This window comes from Lactuca virosa, chromosome 1, assembly GCF_052849685.1.
Source record: "Lactuca virosa cultivar CGN04683 chromosome 1, Lactuca_virosa_CGN04683_v6, whole genome shotgun sequence".
Lineage (NCBI taxonomy): Eukaryota > Viridiplantae > Streptophyta > Magnoliopsida > Asterales > Asteraceae > Lactuca > Lactuca virosa.
Window position 1 is genome coordinate 35,321,962 of NC_136426.1, and position 11,121 is coordinate 35,333,082.

The following is an 11,121-nucleotide window of genomic DNA, read 5'->3' on the forward strand; positions in this document are numbered from 1 at the left end:
AATTTGGAATTAATTTAGTGATCAAAAGAGACTAATTAAATCAATGGGGACTAATTGTGTAAGTTAGTCACATATATATAGTTTGGGCTTGTGATACATGATGGACTAAGTTTATGGAAGAATCCATAAAGAGTTAGCCCACTTGATTCATGGATAATGGATAATAAGCCCAAGGGTATGGATTAGGGTTTACCATGACCTTTAGAATCCTACAACTATATATATGATGTCCCATGACCTAAAATCGGCCCCTACATGATCTTGGAGTTCATAACCGATTTTATGTGCAAGAAACTATCTCAAAATTCATCCTTTGTCTAAGGTGTGTTGTAAACCATTTGAGGTGCAACATTTGGGGCACTAAGTTCTTAACGGCCAAATACAACAAGTTCTACAAGCTACATAAAGAGGTAAACTCCTAACTAGTATTTTATGTTGTTTATATCAATTGCATGCTAGTTGTAGGCTTAATGCTTTGGAAACAATATTGCATGTATAATTACAGAAAACATACATCCAAAGCATTTAGGGTTGTATGTGCACCATAGGATGTTGTAGTATAGAAAACCCAACAGTGGTATCAGAGCCGTGGGTTGTTTTCTATTATATTTGATGCAAATATGTTATTTTTCAAAGTTGAAAAAACTGTCTGACAGTCCTACTCGACGAGTCCATGCTCGAACTCGACGAGTAGGATGAGTTTTGTCTTGGACTCGTTGAGTCCAGTATGGGGCTCGACAAGTTGCCTGTCCAGACAATAGATTTTCGAGTTTTTTGGCCTGTTTTGGATTTGAATCATTACCACAAAATGTTTTAGTTCATAAAATTTGATTTTGTTGATATGGTAATGATATTGTCAAAATTTTAAGAGAATTGTGAGTTTAAATGATAAACTAATTTTCTTGTAAATTGTTGATATGAATTGTCTTGACTTATGAGTTAACTTAGATCATAAAAATTATATGCTATTTTTGTTTGGAAAAATTTGATCTTAAATGTTTTAAAGTCTTCCATAACTTGTCCTCAAGTTATGGAATTGTTAGTCTTTTCATTAAAACCACATTAACTCATAAGTTATGGAAACCAAGAGTTTTGAATAGTTTCAAAACTTGCCTCAAGTTTTGGAATTTGTAAATGTAAAGTCTCACTTTGAAACATTTAATTCCAAACCCTAGAATTTTAAAAGTTTAAAATTCAACCCTTATACTATTATCTTATTATAAATTTAATAGTTATATATATATATATATATATATATATATATATATATATATATATATATATAAGTCAGTCTTACCGTTAGTAGGCCTCATTCACGAAGCCGGTCTATAAGGGGGGTATAAGGTTACTGCCTATAAAATGACAGTTTAATGGGTGTCCACTCTCACCCACCGCTTCCTTGACTGGTGGAGGGTCGTTAGCCGAACGGGTAGGATAGGACATTAATTTTCATTATAAGTATGATGATAATTATAAAGTAACTAAACTTTTATTATATATATATATATATATATATATATATATATATATATATATATATATATATATATATATATGTATAAGAATAAGTCAGTCTTACCGTTAGTAGGCCTCATTCACAAAGCCGGTCTATAAGGGGGTATAAGGTTACTGCCTATAAAATGGCAGTTTAATGGGTGTCCACTCTCACCCACCTCGATTTCTGATATTGAGGGATGGTTCTGTTGGATTAGGTGTCTAAGCCCATAACTATAATTGTTATGTACTTGATCCGAGAGTAGCATGGTCCATTTGGGTTGCATATCACCACAACAATTTGATAGGATGGACTTTTGAGAAGAGGTTATTTATGATTTATTAATATATTTTAAGTTCTAATATATTAATATGAAATCATATGATTCAATTAGTATTGATCAAGAATTAATTTGGAATTAATTTAGTGATCAAAAGAGACTAATTAAATCAATGGGGACTAATTGTGTAAGTTAGTCACATATATATAGTTTGGGCTTGTGATACATGATGGACTAAGTTTATGGAAGAATCCATAAAGAGTTAGCCCACTTGATTCATGGATAATGGATAATAAGCCCAAGGGTATGGATTAGGGTTTACCATGACCTTTAGAATCCTACAACTATATATATGATGTCCCATGACCTAAAATCGGCCCCTACATGATCTTGGAGTTCATAACCGATTTTATGTGCAAGAAACTATCTCAAAAGTCATCCTTTGTCTAAGGTGTGTTGTGAACCATTTGAGGTGCAACATTTGGGGCACTAAGTTCTTAAAGGCCAAATACAACAAGTTCTACAAGCTACATAAAGAGGTAAACTCCTAACTAGTATTTTATGTTGTTTATATCAATTGCATGCTAGTTGTAGGCTTAATGCTTTGGAAACAATATTGCATGTATAATTAGAGAAAACATAGATCCAAAGCATTTAGGGTTGTATGTGCACCATAGGATGTTGTAGTATAGAAAACCCAACAGTGGTATCAGAGCCGTGGGTTGTTTTCTATTATATTTGATGCAAATGTGTTATTTTTCAAAGTTGAAAAAACTGTCTGACAGCCCTACTCGACGAGTCCATGCTCGAACTCGACGAGTAGGATGAGTTTTGTCTTGGACTCGTTGAGTCTAGTATGGGGCTCGACAAGTTGCCTGTCCAGACAATAGATTTTCGAGTTTTTTGGCCTGTTTTGGATTAGAATCATTACCACAAAATGTTTTAGTTCATAAAATTTGATTTTGTTGATATGGTAATGATGCTTCTCATCCAATAAAAAGATAATTGTCAAAATTTTAAGAGAATTGTGAGTTTAAATGATAAACTAATTTTCTTGTAAATTGTTGATATGAATTGTCTTGACTTATGAGTTAACTTAGATCATAAAAATTATATGCTATTTTTGTTTGGAAAAAATTGATCTTAAATGTATTAAAGTCTTCCATAACTTGTCCTCAAGTTATGAAATTTTTAAAGTCTTTGCATTAAAACCACATTAACTCATAAGTTATGGAAACCAAGAGTTTTGAATAGTTTCAAAACTTGCCTCAAGTTTTGGAATTTGTAAATGTAAAGTCTCACTTTGAAACATTTAATTCCAAACCCTAGAATTTTAAAAGTTTAAAATTCAACCCTTATACTATTATATTATTATAAATTTAATAGTTATATATATATATATATATATATATATAATTTAGTCTTACCGTTAGTAGGCCTCATTCACGAAGCCGGTCTATAAGGGGGGTATAAGGTTACTGTCGCAGCCACAATAACAATCACCATTGAAGAATCAGAGAGGCGATGTGACGTAGTACCGAGAGTTTAGTTATATGAAGCCTCCATTGTTCAGAGGCGACAGGGAAACGATCATTGCTTCAATGTGGATTTCTGATATTGAGGGATGGTTCTGTTGGATTAGGTGTCTAAGCCCATAACTATAATTGGTATGTACTTGATCCGAGAGTGGCATGGTCCATTTGGGTTGCATATCACCACGACAATTTGATAGGATGGACTTTTGAGAAGAGGTTATTTATGATTTATTAATATATTATAAGTTCTAATATATTAATATGAAATCATATGATTCAATTAGTATTGATCAAGAATTAATTTGGAATTAATTTAGTGATCAAAAGAGACTAATTAAATCAATGGGGACTAATTGTGTAAGTTAGTCACATATATATAGTTTGGGATTATGATACATGATGGACTAAGTTTATGGAAGAATCCATAAAGAGTTAGCTCACTTGATTCATGGATCATGGATAATTAGCCCAAGGGTATGGATTTGGGTTTACCATGACCTTTAGAATCCTACAACTATATATATATGATGTCCCATGACCTATAATCGGCCCCTACATGATCTTGGAGTTCATAACGGATTTTATGTGCAAGAAACTATCTCAAAAGGCATCCTTTGTCTAAGGTGTGTTGTGAACCATTTGAGGCGCAACATTTGGGGAACTAAGTTCTTAAATGCCAAATACAACAAGTTCTACAAGCTACATAAAGAGGTAAACTCCTAACTAGTATTTTATGTTGTTTATATATGAATTACATGCTAGTTGTAGGCTTAATGATTTGGAAGCAATATTGCATGTATAATTAGAGAAAACAAAGATCCAAAGCATTTAGGGTTGTATGTGCACCATAGGATGTTGTAGTATACAAAACCTAACTAGTATTTTATGTTGTTTATATCAATTGCATGCTAGGTGAAGTTTGTGTTGAATCTTCTTTGCTGGGGTGCGAAGGATTGGTGGGAGTTTGTGACTCAGGGCTTTTCGCAAGTTGAGCGAGCCGCAATGAATTGGGCGCAGTTTCTAGACATGTTTCGAACAGAGTATATTCCTCTTGTGTAGAGGGAACGAATGGCTCAGGAGTACCTGGATCTGAGATAGACGGCCGAGTCGATGACAGAGATCACCAAGATGTTTAGTAAGAGGGTTTTGTTTTGTCCTGAGTTCGCTGCTTTAGAGAAGGCTCATATGACTCGATACTTGAGCATGCTCAAGACGGATATTCAGCAGTTTGTGTCTACCCAACGATACAGTACACTCGCTGAGCTTCAGTGTAACATCCATAAAATTCATGAAATTTTTTAACTTTTATAACAACCCAAAAATCATCATTGTTTACAAGTAGTTTTCAAAACCGGTTCAATATCAGAGAAATCCCAAAATCATGATAACAAAACATGAGGAGGTGTACGATCACACCTTCACCTTTCCGCGACCCTCTGAGGTACCTGAAACATAATCCAAAACTGTAATCCCAAAGCATAGTGAGTTCTCCCAAAATACTAATACACAAGCAAATAGCACAAATATAATAATAGCATGCAATGGGTCCACAGCTAACATACTGGATTACCCTTGAGCCCACAACATAAGTCTGGCTTGCCCCCTGGGCCCACAGCTTATGTCTGGCTTGTTCCCCGGCCTGATCAATCCTCGGACTGAATACCATTAAGCATTCAATATGAGTCTGGCATGCCCTTTACGACCCTCAGCTAGTATCTGCAATGCTCATGAGCCCTCAGTATGAGTCTGGCATGCCCTCCCTGGCCCTAAACTCATAACTGGTATGCTCCAGGGTTTGTTGGCTACAGCACGGAGAAGTACAACCTCAACCCAACCCACACAATATGTCGACATATAACAGATAATTGTTGGGTTTTGAGCATTCTAACACTCCTATGGTGTACATGCAACCCTATAAACCTTGGATCTATGTTTTCTCTATTATACATGCAAATATTAACTATTCCAAGGTTTCATCCTAACTAGCATATTATGAAGCACCTATACTACAAAGTTCTAGTTAGATGACATACCTTTTGATGTAGCTTGATGTCTTCAAGCTTTAAGAGCTTAGCCCCAATAGTGTGGAAGCCTCAAATGGAATCACAAATCACCAAAACACCTTGGAAGAACTTGAGAGAATATGTATGCACACTAAAATCGGCCCACTCTTATTTTCACACACTTGTGCCAATTTTGTGAGCCAAGGACCCCTTTATATATTATGGAGGATTAGGGTTACATCCATGTAAACCCTAATACCCATGACCTTTCATTTACATAGGATCCATGGGTTAAAAGCTCCATGGACCATCCATGAAAGCTTAGCCCAACCTAAATGAACTTGGCCCATTCCATATATATAAGAGTCCATATTTAATTAGTTCTTTTTGATCACTTAATTAATTCTAAATTAATTCTTGATCAATACTAATTAAATAATATGATTCCATATTAATATATTAGAACTTATAATATATTAATATAAATCATAAATATACTATTCTCAAAAGACTATCCATATAAATTATGCCGGTGAAGTGCAACCCAAATGGACCATGTCGGGTCGGGTCAAGTACATACCAAATATAGTTATGGACTTAGACATTAATCCAACAGTCTCCCACTTGGATAAGTCTAAAACTATTATTGAGTATGACTTCAAAACCTAACTGGCAATCGTAGCTCTTAAAGCCGCTGTCGAACTCTGACCTTGTCAATTACTTGTCCATTAGATAAGGGATCATATATTCCTCCATTCTAGATATCATATGGACTGAGATATGGATTATAATCATTCTCTCTGTCCATTTGTTGTTTCCCGATTTTCGATTTATGATGACTGACTGATTGAACAAATCAAATCAGTCATGGCTTGGCCAAGCACTCACATGTGTCATCGCTAAATCATCGAGGGGCCCACATATATCGCTTTTATCCCGAAGGTAAAAGGAGTGGATAAACTTCGACTCATATGGCTTGTTCTACTACTTGTTGAATCATACACAAAGGCACGTTTTATAACATCGAGTTACCAAATGTGTTTTCGTGCAATCAATGTATAACCAACTCATAGTAACAACTCATATCTCTAGGTTTGAAGAATATAAGATATTATCGTCTCATGATCACTCGTGATAAAATCCATGAAGTGATTCAAATGAGCGCGGGTTGAATCCAATACTCAGAACTTATGAGCACTCATGAGTGTTGTAGCACCACTTTGTCCACCAACTTGGACCTCTACAAACCAACCCATGACAGTCTTGATTCATATCTACTTCCAACATATGACCGACTGTGGATGGTTTGAATAACTTAATCATTCAGGAAGAGCGACTTAGTTATTCTGGAAGTCAAAACACGCAAGGTGAAACACAAGAATAAATGAATCAAATATGGTATCAAACCCTATGAATATAAATAAACACTTTTATTTATCACCATACTGCTTACTCATTATTCATTGTATCGGTTTTATCAACTTTATACTTGAATTAAAAACACTAGTTGTCCCATGCTCCAAGCATGTACACTATGTTTTTCTTAAACAATAGCTTTGCCATACACCAAGTATGCACTCTATGTTTGTCTATGATCCTTACTTTGTGAAATAAACCAATTGAACATAATTTCAATGATTCTAATTTCACACTCCCAAATCCTTATCGAAAAATGTGAGAATTTCAAATTCCTATCATTTATCGAAATCTGTTTAAATTTTAAACTTATATGCACTGACCCTCCTGTAATGAATATGTACAAAGTCACAAAGACTTGTCAACAGTCATTATAAGGTATTCCAATGGAGATCAACTCCATGGAAACTAAGTCTCATATTCAAAGTACATTGCTTTGGACATGCTTCTTGCATTAAGTTTTCTAATCTTACACAGATAACTTCCACCTATGGAGACACCTCCATATTCTCATTTTGACTATCACTTCTGAATAAGAGATGCCTCTTTTTAGAATATGTCAATATGGTCCTTCCAAAATTAGCACTATACTTCCAACTGTCCCTGAGCAACCAATCTTTGGTAAACCTCAGATTGTCCTCGACAATTGCTTAATCATTTTAGTCATATCCAATTCTAGACCTTTTCCCTTCCTAATGCCTCTGGGCATTTGGAAAAATTTAGAAATGACAAATATTATAGCACATGCAATCGATCCTGTACCCAAAACAAATGGTACACGATTCATGATGTCTCACATAAAGACATGATTCTAGACCAGTCTTTTGCTACAATATTTTTATTTGCCATGTTTTCAAAATTTGACTATGAAGAGGGATGTCGTAATCATAATCGAATTTTGAGAACGCAATATATAGAATTTCCTTAAGTTGAACCAATCCAACATGAAATTCATATATATATTCTTGACTAAAGATGATTAAGGTCTCAATCTAAGCCTTTAGAACTGAAATGAAGTATATCCTCTCCCTTAATTATAGCAAAACAACTTTTTCAATCCCTACAACCTCACGAATTGAAACTTTTGTTTTCTATAATTAACATTGCTAACTTGCAACACTAACAATAATTATCATGCCCCCACTAACATGATGATTATTAGCATAACACTTATGCTCCCACTAGCTTTGACATGTACTCAGAAATCAGCTGGACTTCTAGAAATCAATACTTTATTGACTTTCTTACCAAAGTTCAGATTTCTGATACGAGATGCTTTGATAAAACTTTATTAAAATCATACACCTTTCCTTAGATGGCATGCATGTGTGTCTAAACAATTTCAGAACTATGAAAAGGGATGCCGTAATCATAGTCTCAATTGTTTAGACCTTTTGCCATCTGCTTCAAATCTACTTGGTGGAAGTGTTTCCTCACCATCATTTTAATGAATCGGAGAGAAACCTTATGACCCTTAGATTTTATGGTGTATGTGTTCTTATCCATGTGAATCGTCAAAACCATAGTCACAAGACAAGGATAATGACAAATCCAAACTCATATGGACTGAACTTATGCAATCTTAACTTCTTGCCACCTGGCAGTACAGGGCCTGCCATTGCTTCCAAGTTGTTATGCAACCAATTGAGAACTTTCAGAACTCCTATGCAAAGCCAACTTTAACTGGAATGGGCATAGAAATGTCAACACGATAGGTTTAAACCTCTAGTTGTGTGCTAGTGATGAAATACAGGTTTTATTCTTGATTACTTCTTGAAACCCTTTCAGGATCTTTTAGACTCCCACTGTCTCCTTGACCTATAAGACTTTCTTGCCAAATATTCAAGAGATAGTGTGGATTCTAATCAAGACAAACACTTAACACAATTGGTTTAAGTTGGTCTCTCTTTTATCCAAAACATCACAACTTACCAAATTCAAATGTACAAGAGTAGAAAACCTTTTACTCTTACATTTCACTAGTGTTAATAAACCTTCTTTAAGATGTGTCACTCAAGTTACATTTGTGGTGGGTTTGATCAGTGCACAAGAATGTGTACTCGATCCCTTAGTCCTTTACTTGACTCACACATCCATGTGAACAAGTAATTAGTCTTAATTTTCCAATGCTTGAAAGTTCTCATTCATCATACTATACAACTTGCATGATTCCAAGTTTCTATCCAACTGAAACTTGGGTGATGAGAATCTTTCCTTATTTGGAAAATTTAGACACTACCACAAATGAAAGAATCAAATTTATATTTCCACTCTTGCTATTAATGGAATCATATAAGCAACAATTTTTTTTCCTTTTCACAAATGCCATTGTAAGGATATTTTAAAATAAATAAAATCAAATTTTTTTTCCTTTTATTTTAAAAACTTTGCGGAAAAACTATCCTTACAGTGCAAAAGCACATGAAAAACTTTGTTGTTATCTATTCCTAAGCAATATATCATAACTCCTAAGCAACAGCTCAAAATTCTGATCACAGAACCATGCGATCGAGATCCATCTTCACGATCAGAATTAGCATATACTTCCTTTAAGTTTCTTCACTTTTCTTTGATTCTTAAAACATCAACATGTGACCCAGTCACATCATGTAACAAGAATCTCATAATAGAAACTTAACAGAGTTAGATAGTGGACTTTACCTGAAGTAGAGTCAATCTTCTTGACTTGATCAACCTTATGATCTTTCAGGTAAATAGGCTGCTTTGTAATCAATGCCCCTTCCTTTGGCAAGAGAAACATAGGGACTCTTTGGGAATGGTACATGGGACTATCGCAGACTTAGCCTTTCTCTTTACCATTTGGTCAACCTAGTTGACTATGGTCAATCCCTTTCCTTGGGAAGAGAAGGCTTTTCTATATATCCAATGTTACCATTGTCAATGTCCATGGTAGTTTGGGAAGTTGATCTACTAATCAAATTTGCTCTCCCAGTGCTCCAAATTATTGCTGATTCAGCAGCACCAAGCAAATAGATAAGATCATTAAGGGTCATGTCATAGTCTGTTTCATAGTAGTCCCAAAGGAATTCACTATGTGACTTAGAAAGTGATTGAACCACCAACTTTCTCAAGAGTTTGACACCCAACTCGCCCGCCTTGTCAATATGTGACTTCATCTCCAAGATGCGATCACACATAGACCTTGCTTGCCAATAGGGCTTGAGTGACCTTGAACTTGTGGGTTAGGGAGAATAATTGGAGGAGGTGGAGGAAGTGAAGTTCCAAGAGATTTGGGAGGATCATAAATGTCTGAACCAGACATCTTTTTGGGAGATATTCAAGATAGTTGATCTAAAGTCCTTAATATAACACCCAATATGAAATATTAAGGCTAGGACCGAGCAAACTATTTTATAACTTGGAAGAGGGATGCCGTAATCCAAGCTATAAAATATTTGAAGGTAGGTGAATGACGATTCACCAATTTCCACCAAGATAAACGAAATGTATTATGAAATATTAATTTCCACCAAGGTTTTAATTGGTTTTGAAACTCCTAGATTCTTTTGAGATTCATTGAACTTTTCAAAGGCATGTTTCAATCTCGAGTGTACCCTTCAGGTTTTGTGACTGGGATGCCGAGGATCACAAAACAAAGTGTGAATAACCATGCAAATATACTTGGTACCCTTAATATTTACCTCTCAATCGATGTGCCGGTTAACCACACACGCTCCACCGATACTATGATAAACATTAAGTTACCCTTTGCCTACCTTGTTAAGTCCAGGTTAGTGTGCCGGTTAACCACACACGCTCCACTAACAGCTTAAACAAAGTGCAAAGTGTAATTTCATGGATTAGCACCTTATTCACATTTTCCTAAGTAACTAAGATTGAGAATTTATAAGTGTTTAGTTACTTAGTATTTATCATTATACTTATAATGAAGGGAGAATTATAGTCCTTGTCCTACCTGTTCGGCTAACGACCCTCCACCAGTCAAGGAAGCGGTGGGTGAGAGTGGACACCCATTAAACTGCCATTTTATAGGCAGTAACCTTATACCCCCCTTATAGACCGGCTTCGTGAATGAGGCCTACTAATGGTAAGACGACTTTCTCTTATACATATAATATATTAAACTTTTAATATTATAATAGTGTAAGGGTGTATTTTAGACATTTAAAATACTTGGTGGTTTAATCTATTAATTAAACTATACTCTTAATTTAATTAAATTTAAACCATGTCATTATGGAATTATTAATTCTCTTTTAATTAAACACTTTAATTATCTATTAATAAAGTCCATAAGAGTTAATTGAATTATTCAATAAAAACATCATAATTCCAATTATTAAAATCAAAATTAAAACCATTTAATTAATTGTTCAAGTTATGAACCCAAGAGTTTTAGAATTCAATTCT